The 10204-nt window shown below is 36.3% G+C and overlaps 1 non-coding gene across 1 annotated transcript; it reads left to right on the forward strand.

Moving 5' to 3' along the window:
* Positions 1-7859: 7859 nt before the first annotated feature.
* On the forward strand, positions 7860-7961 carry LOC149231862 (U6 spliceosomal RNA). The gene has a single exon (XR_016248579.1). It is a non-coding gene; the product is annotated as a U6 spliceosomal RNA (small nuclear RNA).
* Positions 7962-10204: the final 2243 nt, after the last annotated feature.

Genomic DNA, 10204 nt, shown 5'->3' on the forward strand with positions numbered 1-10204 from the left:
CCCACCTGACGAGGCCATGAAAACTTAGCTTGTCTATTCTTTGTGCATACCTCATTGATTCTCACTAGAGTTGAAGCCCTTCCATGGATGATCAGTCATGGTAGAAGATGATGCTTCTCCACTTGTTTTATAGTTACCTAGCAAAGTGTCATATGTTATCACAAAGAAATTTGCTAGAGCACCAAGGTATATGTGCGCACACAATGAGAGAGTGCCAAATGTACCTGGCATGGTAGGTAACGTTGGATGGTCTTGCATCTCCCTTTGGTCTTGGGTTATCGCCATGGTTGGGGATTGTTGCATTGCTATAAAAATAAACACACCACATGTTAAATAATGGTGATGATTAAATACTTAAATATAAAACCATGACTCTATTCAACACATGAAACTGACCTGGAACCATAGACAGGGCATTACTTGATCGATGACATCCTCGCTTATTGAGGTATCGAAACTCAAATGGTTCATATTCTGATGGGTCAACATTTAAATCAATTTCCAAACCATTGTTTTTTCTGCTGCTTCTTATTTTCTTTGTGGGGCTAAGGAAACTCTTCTTTCTCTTCAAAGATGGATCACGAGAACCCAACCTAGGCGTGAAGTTAAAATTAGTAACGTGCAAATTATTGGCTTCATCCAAAAAAAATTTAAGCATACCAGTCCACTAGTTTTCTTTCGTCAAAGTAGTAGGAGGTTTATCTAAAATGAGATGTGCATAGATAAACAACTCCTCCCTTGCCAAATGAAGTGCCTCGGCATCTGCATCAACAATATTTGTGGCCATAAGAGTAGCATCAACATCTACATCATGGTTTTGAAGCTCTATATTGATCTCAGGTGGGTAATTGCATATGTTATCCTCTGCATGCTGATGAAGCAATGGATTTGAATTATCCGAGTGGAAATACAACCAATTAACCTTTATAGCATACTTGCAAATGTTTCCATGGATAAAACTTGGAAATTCACACATTATAAAATTCGTACGATACTAGATGACAAGATATTTTTTACCTCGATCTGTCTGACTTCTCACTCAATAAGCACGTGCTATGCTCTCATGAGGATAGCAATCAGTATCCAAAATTTTTCTTGCTCATTCCACTGATGATTCTAGCTGCTTTTCTCTCTTGTAGTTGTTTAGAAATCCTTCTTCTTTTAATATTTCCTTGAAACGATAACAAGGTTCAACTATTGTTAGTAGCATATGCAATAACCAATCCATCCTCTAGGCACATTTTTTCCTTCTGTCATATAGAAATGTTGTTTTTAGGTAACAATGGTATGACTCAATGGCATTATTGGTCTCCTGATTTGCATGAGGAAACTCCCGACAATCTTTCACCCACATACCTAATTGCAAATAGAACCATGTGAGTCTCACTATATTACCTTTATAGAAGAAAAAATGCATATACTACGAAAAAAATGTTTACTTACGAATCTTATCTCTAGTGACCCAATTCTTGTTGAAATAGTCTAAGAACTTCTCTTCATCTGCAAATTTGATAAAAAATTGATTGAATCCACTTCATAATTGAGAGTGTGTTTCATGATGAAACCTAAGTCACTGAACATCTCATTGGCTTCTATGGAACTAGTGGCCAACCGATTGACATTTTTTAACCAAGCCCACCGTACATGCCAAATGCATAAGATCACATCACAAACCGTGATCCTCCTACCATATTCAATGCATTTTAGTGTGCTATTTTTAGAAAAAATGCAAGTTTGGTTATATCATGACAATGTTAAAGTTACCTCTAGGCATTGATTTCAGCCAGTGCATAATCAACCATGAAAGAATTGACTTTCCAATCAGGACGGGTTTGGAAACACTTGCGCATGAGTTGCTCTAGCCATATTGCAATACCATCTTATGTGTTTCGTGATGCCACGACCCACATAACTGGCACCCCGCTTTGTTCTTCATCAAATGCCATGAGTGTATACAACTGACACTGTCATATTCAACATTACATAAATTCAAATGCAAATTATTAATCATTCTGAATGTATACAACTGAAATAAATATATTCAATCAATCATTGGCATCTGACTTACCCCGTATTTGTTTGTATTAAATGTTGAATCCATGGCTATTAAGCTATTGTGCAATAGCTTGACCATTGTCTCCAACATCCACTTTGTTTGAATCCCTATTATAAAAGGGACCTCCACACCATTGGGCTTTTGTAAAAGAAAAAATCTTCTCGATGATTTTGATCCCAAAGGTTTACACTCATTTCATCCTTTTTGTTAAGTTGATAATTTCCCTTCACCAACCTATTATAGATATTTACAATATCTTTCCTGCATAAGAAGAAATATCTATCTCAAGCTGCCACATCCATGTCAACGTGTCTCTTAATGTGGGTTCTATACACTACATCAACATGCACTCCAAAAAAGAAACAACTCTCTACATATGCAACAACGTCCCTTGAAAGATTTGGCCTATGCAAGGTCCTGGTCTCACCTGAAGTGTCATGTTGACCATGACAAGCCCAACCTTCCCCATCTTCATGTTCATACATATTGAAAGTTAGTATTTCTCTATCAGGAATTTCATGCATAACTTTCACAATAAAGTGGCATTGGCAACCCCTCTTCTGCACAAATGAGGTCCTTCGTTTAGCTGGAGGATCTCCTCTTTTGTCCTCTGGGCCAAATGAACAATGATAACTACACCAAAAATTTAAAATGTTAGTACATACAAAGAAAGATAAACGTGGTTTCAAAAGATCTAAACAATACATTTTTTAAATACTCACATCTCATATTGCAATGCAGTGGTAGCTCTTTGTTTTGGTTCTTTTTTTGTTTTTCGTATGAATTTACATGGAGCAATAGGATTTTCTTCCTCTCCTTTGATAGAATCAGCTACTCGTCCTAATGGGATTACGGAAACTCGATCAATGCTATTGTTTTTTCGATTTATTTCTGTCCAAACCAAGTCTTTACTAGAGAACGTCATTTTGCCTTTGAGGTCTTGCACCTCAAGATCCATGATATATTGCCATTTTCTTCGCTTACCCATTTTGAACTGATTTGGTCAAACAATATGCAAAGACATTAGAACTTAACTTTCAAGCTTAGCAAGCTATCCAACATATATATAAATATAAAACCTCTTTTATGCTTTTTTTGAGGTCTGAAATATCAATCACTCTTTAGAAAAGGAAAAGACAAACCTCAACTCTGAGGTTGAATCCTTGACAAATCAGATTCAGAACCTTGTACTACCGGTCAATACACTTGAGGATATCAAAGAGAAGACAACAGAAGCTTTGGTAACTGGTCAAGAGCAATTACAACGTTTGGAAATCATAGTGTAGGAACTTAAAGAAATAAATTACAGTTTGATGATGGATAAAACAACACTGGAAGAAAAGTATCAAGATATATCTGAACAACTTGAAGCCCGTGAGGAGATGCTGAAAGAGTTACAGGAAGAAAACTCTGAAATGATGGGTCAGAGAGACAACCTTGTTTCAGAACTTGCAAGTAAAAGTGCATGCATCTCTGATCTTGAAGAGGAGCTTATTCACTTAAAACAAGAAAACTCAGAAAAATTTGGTAGGTTTAATGATGATGTCCAACAACTACAAGAAGAACATAGTAGCTCAAAATTAGAAAATCTGAAGTTGAAGGAAGAATATCAAAATGTGGTTGAAGATCATCATTCCTTGCAAAACAAAGCTAAAGATCTAGAAGAAGAGAAAATAGCATTGGAACAACAAAATGTAGCTCTCGGGTCCGAGGTCAAATCCTTAACAGATTAGATAAAAACTCTGCAATCACTACTTTGTGAATTAAACAAATGCAAAGAGCAATGCCAGTTTCTAGAAGAGAAAAATAATCTTGAGAATGAATTATTGGATAAACTGGGCGAGGTTGGTGAGGATGTTAGAAAGCTGCAAGATGCATATGGTAGCATAAAAACAGATAATATAAACTTGATGTGTGTCATCTCTTAATTATGTAATCTAATGTAAAAATAGTGGTGGGTCAGGAGCTAGTTTTCTTTTTAGTACTGATTCAATCCAGGAAACGAATGGTATTTGGACTATCAGAGTGTTGATAATTCACTATTATATGCAAAATCAGTGGTTCTAAATCAATAGATCTCCATTCTAGCAGCAATCTCCTGCCTCATTTCAAGCAATGGGATTGCACCATTATGTATGATGCATGGACCATGTCCTTGACCAGGAGGGCCCCATTTCTCTTCCCTTTTGGAGTAGTCTAACAACGTGGAGGAATTGTTCTTCCCAAGGAATGTGCTTTTTCTAAATTAGACTTAGGCTAAATCATAAAAACAACTTAATAAATTAAGCAAGTTTGCTCAGAAGATTTTGGATGATTCTTGCATGCTTGACACCTAGCCAATGAAGAAATACATGTCTTCTGCTACAAAATCAACATTATAATTTTAATCTCACCTCTTTGAACTGGAATTGTGATGTGATGGGTTGATAAAAGTCTGCACTGAGAGAAACTTTAATGGCTAAGAAACTTGATGAATTCTATAAGCCTTGTATAGCACAATCCTAGGCATCACATGTTTTCTTTAAAATGAACACCAATCTAATAAGCTAATCAACTGTTGAATGCCAATCTCATCAACTAATCACTTGTTATGGGTTCGAAAATACTATATCACAACCTTAGTTGTTTCATGCATGCTTTAAAATTTGTCTGAATGAAAAATGGATGTCAAGATGAGTTAATTCTGGCAACGTCATTCTTGCAGATATAATAATCCTATATGCTCTCACCCAAGACTGTTATTAATAACAGTTCAAAATTTTTGTCTTGAGTTCTGTCCTTGGCCAACAACGTTGAGGATGCAATTAAAATGAGGTTGGTTGTCATGAGAATCTAGGTATCCAGGTTTCTTCTCTTCTTCTCAAGCACCCTTTATATTATTCAAGTGATTATCTTAACTCTTAAGTGATATATTGCACTAATCATGTGTCTTCTCTGTTTAAAATTGTAGAGTTATACGATCTTCAACTAAGGAACTTTCTTAGACATGAATGATAGAAATTATGAGTGTTGATTGTTATGCATATTTTGTATGCACGCCTCTATTTAAACTAGGAATTTGTTATTTATATTGACAAGTTTACTTTTGATCTAACCACTTAAGGTATTGTACACTGATTGTATGTTGGCTACATTGTAGCAACTGGAAGCATATGGCATAAATTCCTTTCTTATTCTAAGAAGAATCTGCTGCAAGGTTTTTATACATTAAGGAATTTGGTTGATGACAAGATACTTTGGCTGGGAAAAAAGTTTCCTTCTAGACTTATGCTTCCTTGCATCTTTGTATTGGAAGATCAAGTGCAGTCATGGATGATCATTCCAATAGGAGAAATAGATCTCTCCCTATTGGAGTTGGTTGGTGGGGTACTTTTTCATTTTCTGAACTCCGAAGAACATAATCCTGAGGCACAGAGTACTCATCACCCTACAAGAATTGGGGGTATTAACAGAGTGACTGCTCTCAAAGATTCTATATTGAAGACAAGGAACCAAGGGAATACTCCAAATTTGGTGGACATCCCTCAAGCAGCAAGTCACTGTTCCCAAATTCAGCAGTTCCTAAATGTGGTACCTCCAATTCATCAAACTTGAAGAAGACATGCAAGGTGCATCCAATTTCTGCTGCTTCTGGGCAGTCAAGTTCAACACATAATCTCACTATTGTGTTTGGTCAAACAGGGCATGTCAGAGCTGCATTATATAAGGGAGAACCAAGCAATAGCAGTAGATTTGGTCGACCAGAAATATCGATTTGACAAGCTCGGAAGGATCAACCTCTGACTTGGACTTTCTCCAGGAAGCAGTGACTTATTCCATGAGTAAAAGTCTTGTTTGTGGCAGTTTCCAGTGTGGAAAGGAGAGACAAAAGAGTTATTTCTAGTAGGTTTCTAAATAGGAAGTGATGTTGGAATGATATGGAGTTATTGAATGTAAGCAACAGTTTGAACTTTTTCAGATTTAATGTATGGGGAACACAGACATAATTAGACTGGCGTAGAGGAAAATGGGACTAGCAACATAGGAGCAGGTCCTCCTCTAAGATCTGGGCTCATGAATGATACAAAAAGTCAGGCAATAATTTTTGAACATGATCATGAATCTGCCTCTGATGATTCTGTGGCTGAAGATCTATTTGATGTGGATGTTGCTAGTAGCAGTGATTCTCTGTTACATTATACCCCATTGTTAAGTCAAACAGCTTTAAATCATCGGAATTTTTGAAGGCCAATGTTAGGCCTTGCAGATAACTCATGTGTGAGTCTTGGTAAGGTTGTGAATATGTCTATGTCTTCTGTGTCTAAAGTTAAATCCAAGGCTTCTATCAAGTGATATGTTGTTGGAGATCTGCGCCTGTCAAGCTAGCCAATAATGTTTCAAGCTTTGGAACTAGAGGATGGCGATGCTACAAAAAACTGATCCATGAAACTGAGGATGTAAAGTTAGGTTCTACTCGCCTGGAATAACTTGTTGTCCGCTTGGTTTGAGACTTCTAATCGCCCGGTTTGAAGGCAAGTCCGTGTCCGAGCTCATGTAAATGGGGAGGGAGTTCTCGTGCATGGTTTTGGAGGAATTTGAATACCGACCAGGGGTTAAATTTGACGCCCGTATACCCGTATTTAGCCTTTTTACCCGTAAAATACGTTTTAATTTCAAATTTTCACGTCATGTGCAACGTGCCATTAATTTTTAAAAACGTCAATATAACGGGCAGGTTTAAAAATTAAAAGTTTAAATTTTTTTTTTTTATAAATTTATATATATAAATATATTTAACCAATCCACCTGGCAGTACGGTAGTTCGCCAATTTTCCCATATCAGAATTATTGCTTCCGAATTACTTCTGCGAAAATTTCAATGAAAATTGTCTTTAAGAGAGCCAACTGGCACCGTCAAATCTGCTTTGAATATGACCGTAAAACATTAACACAATGGCGATATATCTGCCTGTCTGTGAAAGCAGTTCATTCGAGGACCCCGGACGGTAGCGAGGAACGGATCACAGACAGCCAGGCAAGCGTGAAAGCAGTTGCTGCTGTAAATGCCAATCGGAATGGTTGGTTTTGATATTAAAGAACACTTGTCAGTGGGTCAGTCTGTCTACCTAGTGCATGAATCAACTTTATAATGATGTATAAATATTTTTATCACAGTCGGAACTTTCCAAAATGATACAAAGTAAATTAAGAATTTGGATGATACTGAAACTAAAAGAATTCATACGGAAATTTAATCATATTTAAAATTTAAAAGTTACAGATCTTCTCATTAATAATATGTTCTTGAAATCTGAAAAAGATCTTTGCAGATTGCAATTTTAAAATGGATTAGTTTTTAAGTTCAATAAATCTTTGCGAAATTCTACATAAATTAAATTAGAAAATAACCACAAAACTTTTCAAAATATTGCAGTTAAAACTTCCTGTTCAAAGACCTAAAAAGACTGCAATGGCTTTTTCAATAGTTAACATTGCCTGGTCTTCGAGATGATCGAACGACGGGAAGAGTTTTGAATATCTATGCCTCGAGCACTAGATGTCACTCCTCCATTTCTATCTTTTCGGCGAGGTTTATTAACTACTTCGAAGAGGTTTTTGCTTCGAGCTATGGTAGGTTTACAGTCCTGAAACTTTGGAGAAATAGTTTGTCGATGTGCAAGAAAATCTATACAAGGCTTTATTCGGCTCTGGTTCATTCTCCTAGGCAGTTGAAAATGTTCCTCCATTTCTGGGTAAGGATAATTAAAAAAAAAAGAGAAGTCTTTGTTTTTCTTCTTTTGAATGTAACATGGTTTCGTGCATGGTCTCTTCAGAGACATCCGAAAAATTGGAACGATACAGAGAAGATTAGCATGGCCCTTGCGCAAGGATGACACGCACAAATCGAGAAATAGACCAAATTTTTTCTTTCTGAAAATGGTTTCGTGCACAGATTTTGTAACTTCTATTAATTTTCGTTTCAGGTGGAAAGGCGGCGTGAATGGAGCCCAGGGTTTGGGGAAAACACTGAGTTCAGCTCCTCATATTGGGCACGAAATAGTCATATGGACAAATCCACCGGGTATTTATGTTTTTCTTAGCTTAAGCTCTAAAGGTTGGGATAGCCGTGAGTTTTAGATTCTAGGAGGGTTTCTCTGCTACATACCTTGACTATCTCTGGTAATTTGTTTTTAAAAGTATCATCGGGTTTTTCTAAGGCGAAGTCTGTATATTGTTTTAAGGGTATGGGGTTATCTCCCTGACCCATATCTGAACTGATTATACTCTGCATTCTAAGCTATGAGGCTAAGAGAATCTATGGTTTTGCAATCGCCTGATTTTCTTTGTTCATCTTTAGTTTCCTCTCTATCTTTCAAATGGTTTATATATATGAGAGTTTTGTTGGCAAGAAAGAGAGTTTTCAAACGTTGGTAGTGATTCTTTCCTTCGTTTATTTCTTAGCGTGAGTAGGTAGTTTTGTAGAAAACTTGTGTGAAGTCAGGTAGGGGCTCTGGACCCATCGACCGTGACCCATAGTCCATAAATATATATTTCGTTGTTTTGAATTCTTGTGAAAAAATAGGTAGAGGCTCCTGGTACACCGAGTTTTGGTCGCTCTTATTAATCTTTCTTTGGTTAGCAAAAAATGGTGTACTAATTATAAAATTGACTGAAAAATTCGGGTTCGAATTTGTTTTATTTATTTCTCTCTATTTCACATAATGGAAATCTTAATCTTTCTCTGTTTATTTAATAATCTGTTATATTGAACATTAGAGTCTAAATCTCCCACTTACTTTATCATAATTCGGGTTCGGTTATGACAATACAATTTCAAATTACAGTAAAAATACCTTTAAGTGAGACAGTGGAGAACACGATCAAATTCGTTGATACTCACTATTTTGTGCTTTTGATTCATTTCTCCAAAATCTGATGGATATCGCGGTGACAACGTTTGAGCGAAGCGAGGATGCTGTAACAGCGCTTACAAACCCTGATAGTTCGTTCCATGTAGCTTTAATAGAGGTAAATTTCAGCTTCAATTTCTCTTTATGGAAATTAAACAAAAGCCGGGGTTTTCTTTTGTCAAAATTTGCATGTATTTCAACATAAATCTACAAGCACTGAGCATATTTAAATTTAGTCTTGCAGCAGGCGGCCTTCGGCGAAAGATTGGATGAATTCGACATTCTTGGTGCTGAGATTCGCAAGAATATCCCTACAATAAGTGAGTCTTCAAAGCTTATTTTTGCCTTCTCTGCCATTCTTTTCTCTTCAATTCCCTATACAGAAAATAATAGAGGGTCTGGTTCTTATATTTTAGGTAAATTTGACGCCCGTATACCCGTATACGCACATGTTATTTATCTAAATTTATAGATACCTCTAAATTTGGTTTTTTTAAAATTTGTGATAAGGAAGGGCTTGTTCACAAGCATGAATTAAGATTTGTAGCAATTTCATATGCATATGTTGATTGTGTTGATATACAAAAACAATTATGGAAACTTGTACAAATAAATTTTAAAAGTCATATGATGGTCAGTTTAAAAATAAAAACGTCATAAAAAAATTCCTTGACGGGTAGAGTCACCCGTCAAATTTAACCCCTGATACCGACCATCAACTTGGGACAGCCCATCGCCCGTGGGAAGATGTGACCAAGAATCATCAGGTCTCCGGATCTGTCAGATGATCCACTGCAATTAATTTCGAAGGGTGGCGAAGGGTGGCAGAGGGTGGCAGAATTGCCGATTTCTGGAGCCGGACATTTTTCCGGGCAAGAACGGAAACCGGTAAATTCTTCCGCTTTGTTAGACTACTCCATTTTCAAATACATAAATTATAATGAGATAACGAGGAAAACACACTACTAGAGTATTCGAAAAATGTTTCTTAAAATATACATTTATTTTTAAATACATACCGAAGACGTTTAAATTTAAATTCCACACGGCACAATTTCCACAAATTACACCATGGGCAAAGTCCATAAAAGCTTTTCAAATACAAAATTTATATTGAGATAACCAGAAACACACTCACAATCAGAATACTCTTTAAGGGATGTAGAGCCGTATTCAGGAAGCTCAAATATTTATCAATTCTCAAAGAAAAAATATGCAAAAATCAAACTAGAGCACGGACAACGAAATTCTACAAATT

Source organism: Pinus tabuliformis, chromosome J, assembly GCF_031772625.1.
Source record: "Pinus tabuliformis cultivar Carrire ecotype Pingquan chromosome J, CPIR1, whole genome shotgun sequence".
Lineage (NCBI taxonomy): Eukaryota > Viridiplantae > Streptophyta > Pinopsida > Pinales > Pinaceae > Pinus > Pinus tabuliformis.